Source organism: Dama dama, chromosome 5, assembly GCF_033118175.1.
Source record: "Dama dama isolate Ldn47 chromosome 5, ASM3311817v1, whole genome shotgun sequence".
In the NCBI taxonomy this organism is placed as follows: domain Eukaryota; kingdom Metazoa; phylum Chordata; class Mammalia; order Artiodactyla; family Cervidae; genus Dama; species Dama dama.
The window spans coordinates 42,354,809-42,372,131 of NC_083685.1; positions in this window are offsets into that span (position 1 = coordinate 42,354,809).

The window sequence follows — 17,323 nt, forward strand, 5'->3', positions numbered from 1 at the left end:
AATGAGTAATAGGGGAATTGTATCTAGCTTTTAGTTTTTTAAACCTTTTTTTTTTTTTTTTTTTTGGGCATTTCTGCTCCATTCACATCCATGCATTCACTTGCAAATAATGCCCATCAACCTTTCAAATGTTAACAGATGGAAAGAAAAGTAGGAGCATTTTGGGTGGGATTTCTGTGATCCAAATGAATGAGAGTTTAATGTAAATAGCTGTAAAAAAAAAAGAATTCTCTGATTGTACAATAATTATTTTCATTTCAAGGGTTTCAAAAATAGAACTGTATCTTCTGGTAATTGCTTCCTATATTAGTTATCTATTATTGCATAACAAATTTTCCCCAAACTTAGTAACTTAAAACAACAACAAACGTCTATGATCTCTGGCAGTTTCTATGGGTCAGGAATTCTGGAGCAGCTTAGCTGGGTGATTCTGGCTCGGGGTCTCTCAAGATCCTAGAGTCGAGACATTAACTGAGACTGCAATTATCTGAAGGCTTGATGGGGCTGGAGGATCCCCTTTTAAGATTGCTCATACATGTGACTTGCTTTTGAGGTGGAGGACTTCTCCTCATAAACTTTTCCTGAGGATTCTCCAGTGTTCTCAGGACATGGCAGCTTTCTTCCCCTCAAGCAAGTGACCCAAGAGAGTGAGAACCAGGCAGAAGCAATCGCTTTTAAGGAGCTAGCATTGGACTTAGCATCACTTCTACCACATTCTATTCATCAGAAGCTCTTCACTACATCTTGCCCACATTCAAAGGGAGGGGAATTAGGTTCCACCTTTTGATAGTAGGTATGATAAAGATTTTGTGAACATTTAAAAAAAAACACACACACTTTAACTTAAAAGAAGTTTTGGCATTTTGTGCACCAAATAAAATTCCCAACTCATTGAATAGCTTCACAAAAGCAAGTGACCTTGCTGGGAATTGATATGTCACTTCTTTGGTCAACAATAGCTTGCCAGTTTGCTCTGAGATGTCTAAGAGTTGTGTAGTAGATGAGTAAAGTGTGAACTTTGTAATCCAAAGAGGGGAAAAAAACCCTAAAAGACCAAACCACAGTGGTTTCATCATCTGAATTATTTTGCTTGAATTTCTATTGAAAAGACAATTTCTTAAGTTCAAGCTTCAATGTCAGGAAAATGGAAAAGCTCTAACTAGTTCCTAGGAGTATAATATGTAAGTGATGGAATTCCAATAATTTGGTACTTATTGTGGTGGTTTAGTTGCTAAGTTGTGTCCAACTCTTGCGACCCCATGGACAGCACTTACGTATTATAGAGCACTGTCCATTATAGGGCGACTAAACCGCCACAATACTTATTAGGAGTCAGGAAGAATGTTCCCACCAGGAAAACCAAAACATCATTACAGCCAAACAAGAAACATTTCTGCGTTTATGTCTTCGTCCATTTGGACTGCTATAACAAAATAGCATAGGTCGAGTAGCTTATAAACAACCAACATTTATTTCTCATAGTCCTGGAGGCTGGGGAATCTAAGATCAAAGGGTTGGCAGATTCCGTTTGTTCTGAGAGGCTAGGCATCCTAGACAGCTGTCCTTTTACTGTGACCTCACAAGCTGAAAAGGGTGAGGTATTTCTTTTTTATGTCTTTTTTAATAAGGACAATAATGTCATTCATGTAGGTGGCACCCTCATGACCTAATCACCCCTCAGGCTTCACCTCCAAATACTATCACCTTGGAAGTTAGGATTTCAACATATGAATTTGGGGGGAGGATATAAAGATTTAGTCCATGGCAATTTAACTAACTGGAAAAGAAAAGAACCCTCAAGATTTTGAGAATGCCATCTGGGAAAAGAATCAAAGATCAACACTCTAATAACTGGTTTTTTTTTGGTGGGGGGAAGGTGATAACATTCAGAATTCCTGTTATAATTAGCTCAGCTCTTGTTCTGTTAAAATTCTTTTTTCTAAAAATTTTTAGATATAGTCCACATTTTATTGATTTTTGTTGGAATATACTTACTTTACAATACCATGTTAGTTTCTGCTGTACAATGAGTGAATCATCTGTATGTGTCCATATATCCCTCCCTCTTGGACCTAATGACTTTGGTTGCTTTTTACCTTCATTGATATGGCAGTTAAACTTGGAGCCTTGACTTCCTTTGCTACTGCTTCTCCTTTTGGAAAGTCTGCAACTGCAGCTGTTAGACCTGAAAGATAGGTAACCTTTATCATATATATATATATATAAATATATATATATAAGTATATATATATATAAATATATATATATAAGTATATATATATATAAATATATATATATAAGTATATATATATATAAATATATATATATAAGTATATATATATATAAATATATATATATACTTGTATATATATATATAAATATATATATAAGTATATATATATATAAATATATATATATAAGTATATATATATAAGTATATATATATATAAATATATATATATATAAGTATATATATATAAGTATATATATATATACTTATTTATTTATTCATTTGGCTGCACTGGGTCTTAGTCATAGCACATGGGATCTTTAGTTGTGTCATGTGAACTCTTAGTTGTGGCACATGGCATCTAGTTCCCTGACCAGAGATTGACTCCAGGCCCTGCACTGGGAGCGCAGTCTTAGCCACTGGACCACCAGGGAAGTCCCCTAACCTTTATCTTTTGCCTCTTGGTTTGATTCTTGGCTTGTTAGAATTTCTTTGCACCTGAGCTGAAATCATGAATTAACTTCAGAAAACAAATCCCAGGAAGTAAGGTGAGTCTAGCTAAAAAGAAAAATAATACTTTGCCTAGAGCAGCAATATTAACAAGGACCTTTTCAAACTGGTATTGCTTCCTTCCCTCAGGGGCGAGGGGAAACATAAAATTCAGTGGCTATTGCTTTCTTAAGAGAAAGAAGAGACGTGCCCTGTGATTATGGTTTTGGGAAAGAGCGGGGATTTGGAGTCTTTGGGACCATTCAAAGAAGAATGAAATGAACTTACAGAAACTAAAAAGCAATCAAGATCACCTAGCATTGGCAGAAAACTGAACGTCTATTTGTAAATCATGGGACATGCTGGCAAAAGCACTGTGGTGTTTGGTGTAGAATTGCAGGAGAGACGCATATAGTGTGGAAACTGAATGCGTGCGTGTGTGCTAAGTTGCTTAAGTCGTGTCCGACTCTTTGCAGCCCATGTACTATATAGCCCACCAGGCTCCCCTGTCCATGGGATTCTCCAGGCAAGAATACTGGAGTGGGTTGCCATGCCCTTCTCCAGGGGATCTCCCTGACCCAGGGATCGAACTGGTGTCTCTTAACATCTACCTGCATTGGCAGGCAGGTTCTTTAACCCTAGCTCCACCTAGGAAGCCCTGGAAACTGAATACTAAGAGTTTAAAGGCTTGTGAGTATTAGGGGATCCTGGAGACATCCTCTCCCACTTGATCCCTACACTTGAGTTTGTTCTAGAAGATAAAGAGTATTGATCTGTCAAATTAATCTTCTACCTCCCCAAACCAAACCGATTTATAACTTTACACTGGTGTTAGTGGTGTGATTCTCTCCTATACTAATTAATGGCTCACAAGAGCTTCAAGGACCTAGTTGTGAATTTTTACCAGTTTCCACTATGAGTAAATTAAGGTTTCATCTTAATTCAGACCAGTGTCCGCTACTTGTCCCCAAGCCCTCAAGTATCTGCCTTCTCACTTGTAGGAAGTTCAGTTCTCCCTTTTTCATTGCATCCCTGCACCTACTACCATATTTCTACTGGATACTTCAAGAGAAAGTTTAAAGTCTGGGCCTCTAAGCACAACTTTTAGAAAAGGTCCTTTTACCTCTAACTTCACTTAAGAAAGCCTTTCCTTTGTCAGGGTCCTTCACACTGGAGAAGTTTGACAGTATTGTAAAAGAGTGAGAAATCCAGTGTCGAAAGAAGAGAACCTTTATTAAAAGAAAAAAGAAAAAACCAAGTTAACTTTCAGAATCACTGTTTCACAAAAATCAAGTTACCTAGATTTACTGCTGAATCATGTATGACTTTGCAAAAATCACTTAATTTTCTGTGCCTTAGTTTCCTTATCTCTCAAATGAGAAACCTAGACCAATTATTATAAAGTATAACTCTAAAGTGACATTATAGTGTATCAACATCCCTCAATGACCATTGACCGTGTGATATTTGCCACTATCCTTAGGGCCTAACAAAGTATGTTCTATGTCTGGACGTGACGCCTTCTAAAATCAGGGTGAAAACTGCTCCAAAAGTTACTTGGGAAGTAAGCAGGCAGTTGAGGGGCAGCTGCATAGTGGCCAGTTGCCTCGCATCACAATACGGTTGGCTCTCCTCACATGCCTAAGGAGGGTCAGCTGTCTTGTACCATTTTGTATAAGAGACTAATGAATCCTTGGATTTTGGTAGCTGGGTGGGGTGAGTGAGGGGGTAGTCCTGGAACCAGTCCCCTGTGGTCACAACCACTCTTCCCCTCCAAGACCCATCACTTCTTTCCCTTTCTACTTCCCTCAATGCTCCCCCCACCCCCCAGATTCCTAATACCTCTCCAGGGCTTGAAGTCACCGAGAGAATTGCCACTATCTTCAGAGTCATCCCAGGTGGTGTCCCCTGGGGGTGCTGCCTAGATTAGATGTGGGGTAGCAAAATACCTGACACATTAAAAGCAAGACTCATCTGGTGGGAGAGGTAAAGATTGTTTTTGGATTTATTTAGTTAGTCCCTTTTGCCTCTCAAAATAAACATCTTTGTGCTCAGTTAAAAAGCTTTCCAAGATGTTCACAAGAGAAGGGGAAATTCTTGCCAAAAACTTAAGCCCAGCCAGACAGGGATACTGAAATTTTGCTGCCTGTGGAAGCACGTGGCCAGGCGAGACTTTGGCATAAAAAAACAGTAATCTGTGTTTAAATGATGGCAGAGTAGACTTCTGGTGTTCAGAGGCTACATGAAAGGAACCCAGGCAAAGTATATGGGGTCCAACAACTCCCATCGACAGTTCCCCTTCAGTTACAGTTCACAGCACATGCTTGTCTATTTACAGAACTTACAACTCGGCAAACCATGGTCCTTATGGATGGAGGGGTAAAGAGAAACACTCCTCTCACTCTTCTCACAGTTTTAGTTCTGCTTCCAATTCTGAGCAGTTGCAAAATGCTTCAGAAGATTTAGGCCTGAGAGCCCCATCTGCAGCTTTGCAGTGTTGTGACCTTGGCCAAGACACTAACCATCTCTGAGCTGCAACTTTCTCATCCATAAAATAGTGATAATAATGCCTGTTTTACTTTACTTGCAAGAATGTTGTGAAGATCAAATAAAATAACATAAATGAAAACACTTTGTACTTTAAAAGGTGCTGTGTAAACTCAAGCTATTTTTAATTATCAGGTGTCTCTTCTCTGCTTTTTTTTTTTTTTTTTTATCTCATCTGTTTCTGTGTCCTTTAAGCATCTTCATAGTCTTTTCTTAGTCTGAGATTCTCATTGTTGTTAATGCTTAGCTTCTTAAACATGGATGGGCTTGTTACCAACCAGGTAAACCTGCATCTATAGGTCTACCTAGCTCCCTATTCAGAGACAAATCTACAACCTTTAGTAGAACCTCATTCATTACAACAGGCAGGTATGGAGCACTTAATGACTCAGTGTCCCACGTCAGTGATACAAACTTGAATGGGCAGTCCAACCCTCAAGGAACACACCAACAGATACAGGCATCTCAGATCAGTCAAACAAATTAGTCAGGTGTGTATATAAACTTCAGCAGAATCTTTTCTCTCTGGCCTCTACTCCTTGAAATTCAGGTCTATCTGGACCATTTGGGCCAAAATTTGAACTTTGAAGTCCTTCATACCTTTTGCTTTGGGACTTCCCAAGTGGCTCAGTGATAGTGAATCCTCCTGCCAAGCAGGAGACATGGATTTGATCCCTGGGTCAGGAAGATCCCCTGGAGAAGGAAATGGCAGCCCACTCCAGGATTCTTGCCTGAAAAATTCCATGGACAGAGGAGCCTGGTGGGCTACGTACAGTCCATGGGGTTGCAAAGAGTCAGACATGATTTAGCCACTAAACAGCAGTAGGAGCAACAAACTTTTTTCTTTTAGAGAAAACAGGTAACTTCATTCAAGTCTTCTTGAAATTATTTTGCACATCCCTTTGTTGACCGACCTCATATCTCTTATTCCTAATTCAATACCTAACTCAACGCTGAGGTTCTGCCCTGTGTGAGATTCCATATTAGACAATGAGAACTGATCCCACTTGTATATCCGTATAGTTTGACTACCAGGACCAAGACCTAAGGCCACTTGTGGCAACATGACATTATTTGTTCTAGGAAATTCTTGCTCAGGAAGATAAACTTGTAGAGCAACAAATAATTTCACTGTTTGCATTAGGAAATGCCCCCAAACCAATTTTTTTGCACAGTAAATTGCTCATTAGAGCAAATGATGATTCTCAGGACAATAGATTAATTACCTGAGCAAATGGCTCTCTTACCAAATGACTATTTATGTATCAAGATGTGCTTCAAGACCCTCTTTTAGCTATATCTATCAATTCCCAACTACTGTATCATAAACTTTTCCTAGTGTTAACCTGATTCACACTTTAAAAGACCCACACCACAAACCCTGTACATTCTGTCTCTGACCTCTCCTTCTGAGGTATTCCTAAGATTCTGTCCAGGAGGTAATTTCCCTCCTTGCAGTAGGCTTAACAAACTTAGTCATGGTTAATCAACAGATTATTAGTGACTTCTTAGGGAGTTTGTAGTTGACAACTTTGTGTATCAATCAGCAAAGCAAGAGAAACAGAGGTGAAAAATGTTTTCATCTTATATCTTGCCATTTCTTTTCAAGAGACTTCTATAGTCATCATCATGTTAAAACTCAGAATTTCGTTGGCACTTCTTATTATATGATTTGGAATAGTTTTTATCTTGAATTACCCATGAGATAGTACACATAATTATTTTCTTGCTTGCAGCTTCTAGAGGGTTCTAGCCAGTCTTGGATACCCCTAAAAATCTTTCTATCACAAAACACTCTCTATTCTCTCCATTGTATTTCCACTACATGTTAGAAAGTGATTAGCTCCTTATGTTCATGCCAAAGTAACTGACTAGTATTTGAGGAACTTAACTGAAAAATCTTTAGAGGGGTTATATTAGAGCCAGTTCATTGTTCACACTAAGCGAAATGGCTTGTAATCTGGCTCTCTTATCCAGTTTGAGACCTGGAAGCATATCAAAAATATCACACATGGAAACGAGCACTTGTTTAAATTCATGAAATAGCAGTCATTTAGAGAGAGGAGCTTGGTGAGTCAGAAGCCAGTCTTACAGTTCAGTTTGATCCCTGCCAGACGTAGCCTATTCTGAGTTTATAAACTGAAAAAGTTGAAACCAATATAGCAATCATGATAGTTACCATGATCCATGATGTCATGGAGCCTGATATCATGATAGTATGTTGTTTTTGTTTTTTTGGCCACACATTGCAGCTTGCAGGATCTTAGTTCCCCAACCAGGGATTGAACCTGTGTCTCCTGCAGTAGAAGCACAGAGTCTTAACCACTGGACCACCAGGGAAATCCCTCTCTATATATTTTTAAAACATTTTAGGTTTCAAAAGGAAATATTTAAATTCGATACTGCCTTTTGTTGACCTCAAAAGACTTAACAATCCTCCTTATAAAGTATATATCCCATGGTAAATTCAGTCTTATTTTTTTTTCCCTTATGGATATCTTTTACTTAGAATTATTTCAGAAAATCTAAATGGTGTAATACTTTAGAGTATCTTGCATGTAGAAATTTATCATACCCTCATTTTGTAAGCAGGTAAACTGAGAAAACAAACGTTTCTTGAGTACTTGTGTGCTCAGTAGAGACCAAGATGCTTTCAAATACATTACACCGATTTTGACAAAACCCCTGTGAGTTGAGTAATAATCTCCCTATTTTAAAGCTGGTGAAGCCAAAGTTCAGAATTTAAGAAGTTTATTAAAGATCTCGGGAGTGAGCGGTAGAGTCAGACTGATTTCAAAGCCTAATCTTGTTTAATATCTCAGTGTGATACCTTACCACAGTATCATAGACGTTGTCTCAACCATTTTTGAGTTGTCTTTGTCTTCCAATTTTTTTTAGATGTGAAAGAATTGGAAGCTCCTCTCTCTCTCTCTCTCTCTCTCTCTATATATATATATATATATATATGTATGTATGTATGTATGTATATATATATATATATATGTTACTCACTTATTTGTGGCTGCAATGGGTTTTCATTGCTGCGTGGGCTTTCTCTAATTGAGTCTAGTGGGAGCTCCTCTCTAGTTGCTCGGGCTTCTCATTGCAGTGGCTTTTCTTGTTGCAGAGCGTGGGCTCTGGGGCATATGGGCTCAGTAGTTGTGGGTCCCCGGCTCTAGAGAACAGCCTCAATAGTTGTGGCAGATGGGCTTAGTTACTCCACAGCATATGGGGTCTTCCTGAATCAGGGATGGAACCCATGTTTCCTGCATTGGCAGGTGGATTCTTTACCACTTAGACACCAGAGAAACCCTTTGTCTTCCAGTTCTATCATTAATAAGTACTAGTGAATGATACAATTTTCAAAGAATGTATAAAGGGTTTTTTAAAGCTGGGACAAAAGCTCACATGTTTACATACTGACATGCTAATCAAGGTCCAGACTTTTACTTAAGCGAACAAATTGTTATCATAAGATGAAACTGAACCAAACTCTTTTTGTGAATTTGCTAGTCTGTCTTCTCTATTTGAAAACATTATTCTCTGTGATAAATACATATCTATCTTAATGTATTTTAAATATTTCATCTATGGACATACTATATGTGTTTATTATCTATCGAAAGTTACTTTTCTAATCTTGAAATTCTGTTACATTTTGTAAAATGATCAAATGGCAAAGCATTATTTTTTCAGAAATCTACTTGATTAACAACAGTTCATATAGTAGGAAACTGTAAAATCTTTCCTTAAAAGAAGAAACATCTCTTTACTATTAAATTCAGTACATCTGCTTTTTTTTAAAACTAAAGATTCAAGATACTAAAGAGATGAAGTTGCATTGGACTATTTCTCTTTTTTAAATGTTATTTAACAAGTTCTCTTAGTGATCAGAAGGGATTCTCTTCTGCCGCTTAATTTTGTCTTACGCTTTTTTACTCTTGGTCTGTTTTCTATCCCATTTCATTTTTACGCCTTCTTACTGTTAAGGACACATATCACACCCTGAAAATGCTGCCTGCGCATCTCTGTTCTGTTTATGACTAGGGTAATGTCAATGGCATTTTAATATTTCACAGCATCAATCAAGAGCAGACCTTCCCCTCCTTATTTTTCCGTTTTCCTTTCTATTTATTTTACTTAAAGCCTAAATAATAGAGCACCTATATGAAATTGAAAAAATGCTGATTTTTTAAAATAAGGAGTGGCTATCACTTTGAAGAAAAAAACAAATATTAATACATACCCTGACTGCTCCACAAGTAGAAAGCTGGCAGGAATCCTGGAACATGAAGCCAGTGAAAAGGACCCAGCTTTGTTGGAGAAGAGGAGTTTGTGATTGGCCTGACTACTTGAGAGAGGTTATAAGGAGTGTGGAAAACCTGACCTTTCTTGAAATGAGGAATGCCTTTGGGGGATTCTGCACACAAAACAAATAAAGGCTCTCCAATCACCTGTGAGCTTCCATTTTACGTTCAGAGCAAGGCAGCAGTCTCTTGATTATTCTTTGGCAGATTTCTTCTACTGTGGCAAAAAGCCTGAACTGATGACCTTTATGACATGTGTTTAAAATGGTGTTCCTGAATGGGTAAAACAATGTAACTGCTGTCTTCAACTCAGGCATAGCATGAAAGCAAAGAAATAACTCCTGGTTTCTTCATCTACAAGCTGCCACTTCAGCCTTTCTTTTGTCTTTCACTCCTGTTCTTCCTACATTCTAAACTTCATAAAAGTCTCAATAGTAAAAGTGATAAGTCAGCTTAAAGAAAAGCCAAGCTCTCAATGAGAGAAATATATAAATTATCAAAGCCCTGAATTACTATTAGTAATAATACTTTGTGGAAATTTTTAAAAATTTCACAGTACTATCAAAATTAACCATTTGTCAACCTATTCTGGGAGAAAGTAATGGCAGCCCACTCCGGTACTCTTGCCTGGAGAATCCCATGGACGGAGGAGCCTGGTAGGCTGCATTCCATGGGGTCGCTAAGAGTCGGACAAGACTGAGTGACTTCACTTTCACTTTTCACTTTCATGCATCGGAGAAGGAAATGGCAACCCACTCCAGTGTTCTTGCCTGGAGAATCCCAGGGACCGGGGAGCCTGGTGGCCTGCTGTCTGTGGGGTCGCTCAGAGTTGGACATGACTGAAGTGACTTAGCAGCAGTAGCAACAACCTATTCTGTGCTAGGAACTCTTGGATGATAGAGCCAAGTACAAGAGAGGCAAGGCTCCTGATGTTGTATAGCTCATACTCTAAAACAGTGGGGGATGGGGGAGAGACTGACAATCAAAAAGTAAATAATAAATAAACAGAATATTTTCAGATAATATAGACAATAAGCAAGGTGATATAATATGATGTAATAGAGAATGGCTCTGGACTCTGACTATTTTAGATTGGGTCACAGGTCACAGAGTCTCTGTAAAGAGAAAATAGGGCAGAATTTCTTAGACTTTGTGGAGAACTTTAAAACCTATCTATTCTTCCTTATCCTCCAGGTAAGGTATTTTCCTTATCTTACTGAAGAGAAAGCATAGATCCTGGATATTTACCTACATTTATGGATGAGAAGACTAAGATCAATAGAAGTTAGTTAAAGTCTTGTCGTCACAAACATAGCTATCTCATACAGTGCCTGGGCAGGCACAGTCCTGCAGGTAGTTGGCCATCACACAGCTCCTTTGTCCTTATTAGAAGACAGTGCCCTCTTCTCAACCAAATGTCCTTATGCAGTGTGCAACCTACACAAATGTACATGACATTCCTGCTCATGAAGATGGTGTATCTGGGAACCAGAAGGTGACCACCATTTCTCTGAGTGGGTGGAAGAACAAGTCATCTAGGAACAGACAGACGTCCCTTATGGAGCATTGGGTGACTGATACCCCTTCGTTTTGTGAGTTAGGATGCATAAATATTCATTTTCTGGGGGAAGGATATGATGAAAATTTGGGGGACCTGTCAAAGGCAGGCAGGTTTTGACCCTTGATAAGCAGAGCTTTTTGCTGAAAAGAATAAGGAAATCATGTTTAGAGAATTTTCCTAGGGAAGGAGCTGACCTCTCTTAACTAAAATTAAAATCAAAGAAACCCATTAATATGAACCAGAGTGTTCTAAGACCTGGTGTCCAATAAAAGCAATAGTGTAACTGGCATAACTTTGGCTTGAGTGGTAAAAAAAGGTGGAACCAGAGAATTTTGAAATAGAAGAGAGAAAAGAAGTATGGATCCATAAGGTGACAGATTTTTTTTTTACTTTTTTTTTAAGAAGGTCTTGAGTCTGTTAATCACAATCTGTCCCTGTCCCCTTCTCCACCAACCCTAAACTGTGCTCAGGTAGCTGCTTATGCCTCAAAATTCACACGCCAGTGGGGCAGGCTGGAAGGCCATTGCTGGGTGACTTAGACGTGACATGGACAAATGCTGCTTCCGGATGGGCCAGCCAGAAGAAGGTGGATCGCAAGGCTGCCATGCAGGGTGGTAACAGCCTTGATTGCATAGGTTGTATCCAGCACTTGGCCCAGGGCTCTGAGAGGCTCTGACATCTGGCCTGATACTCTCTTGCATCAGCTGGAAAAGGAGGCTCTTTCCTAAAGGGTCTACTCTGAAGGAGCAATTCAGAGAGTCCTATTTTCTGAATCTCACCACGGAATCATCCTTGCAGACATTGTCTCCGAGCCATTCCCCCACCCCCTGTCTGCATTAGAGCAGGTGTAAACTTCAACCATCCTCCTTTCCTCAGTGCCCTGGCCACCTTCCCTAAACGTGCACCATCAAAAAGCATAGGCTTCTGTCTGCTTGTCTATGTGGGCCTTTCGCTGCCTCTTCCGTTACCTATGAGTCATGAGTATGCATAGTGGTCACTTGGCTCCAACTTTTTTTCTTTGAAAAAGGAAAAGGCAAAAACTTTGTGGCTTAAAAGTAGAAGTGTCAAGATGGTGTTACAATTATAGCACCAAAGTCTGGAGAAATGCCTCAGACATGGAAAGCATTAAAATATAGAAAGCTGGTTTTCTAAAATAGTTTTATGGCACTGATTTAAATGGTTTGGATTTTTCCCATTTTCTCTTTAGGTTTATTTTAAAGTTTATTTTACTTCTTTCTCCTCTTTTGATTGTAATCAGTCATCTATAAGACCACTAGGGGAGGCCTTTGGGAACGGTAGTTTTTAAATGATGATGAGATATCAAAGTGACTTTAGGAGAAAAAAAAAAGGTAACCACAAGTACAGTGACCCAGAAAGTAGCTACATGCATGCAAGGAGATACACAACTCTAGAGCTTAGGTTCAAGGCCATTTCCCATTGCTTAAGGGCTTGACAACAATGAAGAAGATTCCACAACCCCAAACAACAGCAATATAAAATACTGTCACCCAAAGTCTTTCTTCCCAGAGGAAAAATGTCAAGGATATTTCTAAGTTAATTGGACAAGCAGAAGTGACTGTTCTTTTAAGATAACTTCTTTTGAAAGACCTGTGGGTTGATGTCTCTAAACCAGTTCCTTCATGAAGATATTTCGTCTTTAGCAAAAATGTGTAGCAAGTCATGTGCTATTTCTAATTTTTTATGTTTTTAGAGCTAATTCTTTTGAGCCACCAGTGATGCTGGGCCTCCTGTTCTAAATAATGCTAATGTTAAGAGTCACATAACCCCAAGCCCTGCCACCCTCTGGAAGTCTACCTGGGTGGGCATTTTATCAGTGTCGGTAGCTTCATGAAGGGCTTGTGATATTTTTCTGTCTTGTTCTATCATCTAATTATATTAATGAATGCCACCCACAGTGGAAAAAGCAGCATTTACTGCACTAGAGAAAGAGAAATAAGGTATGATTCTAATATTGCTAGCCATTTCTCTTGGCAACATATCAACACCTGCAACATATGCCATAGCATTTCCCATTTCATATAAATATATCTCAAAAAATGCTCTTTTTTGTCCCACGCCTACATTGCAAAAAGATAAAAGTCAAAATTTTAGTTTAAAGTTCACTTTTTTTTTAAGTTTATGTAACCAACTTATGAGAGCTAATATTATAACCAGAGATAATTCAAGTTAAAAGTCTTATTATATTATGGTATACTGGAAAAAAAAGAGTAGCAGACAGATAAACGTAGAATGCAGCCTCGTGACAAATGACTCTGTGAGCAGGAGCGTCAGGCAGTTCACAAAGCATAAAGCAAGCTGTAAACAGCACCAGGCAGAGGGCAGTCTTAATATGCATGTTGTTGTCTGAAAGGCCTGCAGGGCATCAATCATTTCAGTTACAACACACAGATACCTACTATAGAAAACCTCTGTGTTAACACCTAACAAAAGGAAAACTAAGATAAACAGTAAGATTTCAAAGACACCCCAAAATACACTGATTTGGGTGGTGTGGCATTAGGTCTTGAAGGAAAGAGAATGGGCCACAGATAGCACGCATTCATTCATTCATTCATTTAGCAAAGATTTATTGAATATCCAAGTACCAAGTACTAGTGTGTCCTGGGACCACAAAGATAAAGAAAATACAGTCTCTGCACTGTGAGTCTCAGTTTTTATTAAAACAAATGCCATCTACATATATTCAAAAGATACGCATTCTTATGGATATGGTGCACTTGTGGTGCCCTGAAAGATAGCACAAGAGTTTCATAACAGCTCCATTTGTAGTTCTGCAAACTGGAAATAACCCAGATGCCCTTCAACAGGGAACGGGTAAACTATGGGGTATTTACACAGTGAAATACTATGAAGTGAAGTGAAGTAATGAAAGTAACAGCTCCTGAGACAATATGGATGAATTGACAAGCAGCGTTGAGCAAAAGAGGTAGATAAAAAAAGTCATCCTACATGATTCCATTTATGTAAAGTTTAAAACAGACAAAAAATAAAATGTGGTGAACAAACACCAAATAGGACTTACAGTGGGTTTGTGGCAGTTGAAACTGGTGGTGAACAAGGGGGTGCTGCTGGGTAATATTTTTGTTTTCTGATCTCAGTGGTGGATACATAGTTGTGATCACTGTGGGAAAATTCTTTATACACTTACGTGCATATTTGCACATTTTTATTAAAAAGATAGTGAAAAACATATACCAGATGTTTTAAGGGCTATATTTCAGCATATGTCAATTGTTGGTGGTGTTTTAATTCTAGAGTCTGTTTTTGGCATCTCTAAAACTTGCCTCAATTTTCCCATGCTGGGCCTCTGTTCAAAAGAGAATGAGCATTTAGAGATATTGTTAAAGATCTTTAAAAAATTCCTGCTTTTCTTCCAGTTTTGAAAAAAAATTAACCACGTTTTGGTTCACTCATGGGCTCCCCTGGTGACTCAGACAGTGAAGAATCCACCTGCAATGCAGGAGACCCAGATTTGGTCCCTGGGTTAGGAAGATACCCTAGAGAAGGAAATGGCAACCCACTCCAGTATTCTTGCGTGGAGAATCCCATGGGCAGAGGAGCCTGGTGGGCTACACCCATGGGGTCAAAAAGAGTCTGACACGACTGAGCGACTAACACTTTTACTTTCATAATTTAATAGCTGCTCTAGAATATTTAGAATTCTGCTGGAAATTTACCTTAAAAGCAAATTAGTATACAAAAACTTGGCTAATATTTGTTTAAATTCAGATCTCAAATAGTTATTTGTTGTGTGCCTTCATTTTTTTTTTTTCTTTTTATATGCTTTTTGCCTGTGCTGGGTCTTTATTGCTGTCTGTAGCTTAGTCTAGGTTCTGTGAGTGGGGACTACTCTCTAGTTGTGGTGCATGGGTTTCTCATTGTGGTGACTTCTCTTGTTGTGGAGCATGGCTCTAGGGACACCTGGGCTTCAGTAATTGCAGCTCCCAGGTTCTACAGTGTGAGCTCAGTAGTCCTGGAGCATGAGTTTAGTTGCTCCGCAGCATGTGGGATCGTCCCGGATCAGGGATCAATGTCCCCTGCATTGGCAGGTGGATTCTTAACCTCTGAACCATCAGGGAAGTCCTGCCTTCTTCATAGAGGCCTTTGTCAGGATTTTCTGTTCTGAGAGATACCTATTTTGTAGGTGAGAAAGTCACACCGCTGCCAACTCCTGGCTAGTAGCTTCTGCTTATATGCGGCAGAGGCCCTAGGTGAAACCAAAATTTGTCATTGAACAAGATTAAATTCTCATGTAGCGTTGGGGAGAAAGCCATAATTCATATTTGTTCAGGGCTAGGACCTTGAGTTGACAAGTTTTGTTCAGTTCAACTAGTAAAGCTCAGAATTTCCACGGTGTATTTTCATCTAAGTCCATGAGTGTGTTCTCAGAATGAAAAGTACTTTCCTGGGCATTCTGGAGGTATAAGAACACCTTTGGTTTCATCTAAATGGCCCAACTTGGGGACTCACACAGTGTTTAATTTATAAATGGTATTTCATAAAGCACAGAATTCAAGAGCTAGAAAATGTTGTGGTACAGAAACAGCAAATAAGCAGGAAATAAATAGCCCTTCAACAGTGGTAAATTATGACACAAAGACAACGTTGAAGTAAGCCTGACCTAAATCGTGGCTGCCCATGTCCTTTAAGTGCTACTACATTGCTTGCTTTAAAACAAAATGAAAAATTCTCAGCTGTAAATCCCAAGGAGCAGGCGGACTTGACAGCAGCAGCATCTCCCTAAATGTCCCATAACATCCACTAAAAATATGTCTAATCATATAAATTTTCAAACATACACAAAAGTGGACAGAAAAGCATAATGTAACCTCATGTATTAATTACACAGTTTCAATAAAGATTAACATTTTATCAGTCTCATTTCATCTATCCCCTCCCTACATACTCTTCTTTCCCTCCTCTATTTCTTTCCTTCCTTTTTTTCCTTCCTTTCTGTTGAAAAGTTTTAAATAGTCTCAGAAAACATGTCATTTCCCTTGTAAATACTTTAGTAAATATCTCTAAGTGAAAGAAAGTGAAGAATGAAGTCGCTCAGTCGTGTCCAACTCTTTGTGACCCCATGGACTGTAGCCTACCAGGCTCCTCCATCCATGGGATTTTCCAGGCAAGAGTACTGGAGTAGGTTGCCATTTCCTTCTCCAGGGAAATATCTCCAACAAAATGTTAAAAAAAACCACCATTCCATTATCATACCTAACAAAATTATGCATAATTTCTTAATATCTAATGCTTAGGCCATCTTTAGATTTCCCCAGCTCTTTTTAAAAAAAATTTCTTTTTTATTGGAGGATAATTGCTTCACAGTATTAGGTTGCTTTCTGCCATATATCAACATGAATCAGTCACAGGTATACAGTTGTCCCGTCCCTCTTGAAAGCCCCTCCGTCTCCCTCCCCATCCCACCCCTCTAGGTTGTCACAGAGTACTTCCCCAGCTCTCTTAAAGATGTATTTTCCAGTTGGGTTGTTTGAGTTAGGATCCCCAGATGATCCATACAATGCACTTGTTTGTTATGGTTCTTAAGTCTGTTTTATTCTGTAAGGGCTTCCCCTTTCCTATTTCCCTAACTCTTTTCTTCTTATGCATCAATTTGTTATGGAAACTGGCTCTTCGTTTTCCTGTAGGATGTCCCCAATTCTGCTTTTGACTGTTTCCTTGTGGTTATTTAACTTGTACCTCTACTCCCTATAATTGATAGTTAAGCCTAGAGGTTGATTAGATTCAAGATCATTTTTTTTTTCTTTAGCAAGGCACCCATTTTAAACCTTAATCTGCCCAGTCTGCTATAGTTTATTTAGTATGATCTTGGACTCTACATAATTTCCTTCTACTTATTTTTGTTTGTTTGTTTTTAACCCCTATTTTTTATGGTGCTTTATTCTATTAATAGTCACCTAGCCACCTATCTGCAGAACTGAGGAAAGAACCTAAATCTTTGCAGGTTTCATCCTGGGCTCTTTCTGTCACAGAATACCTCTAGAAGAAGAGCTCTCTTTGCCCATTTCTCACATCCGCCATGATCTTGTGAAACTAGAACCCTGCAGCAGTCTTGAGAGAAGTGCAGTGCCGTTCTTCCCCGTCAGGGTCTCACAAAACCCACAGAGAAAAAGCAATGTTTACGTTGTTTTTTCAGCTGAAAATTTTCTT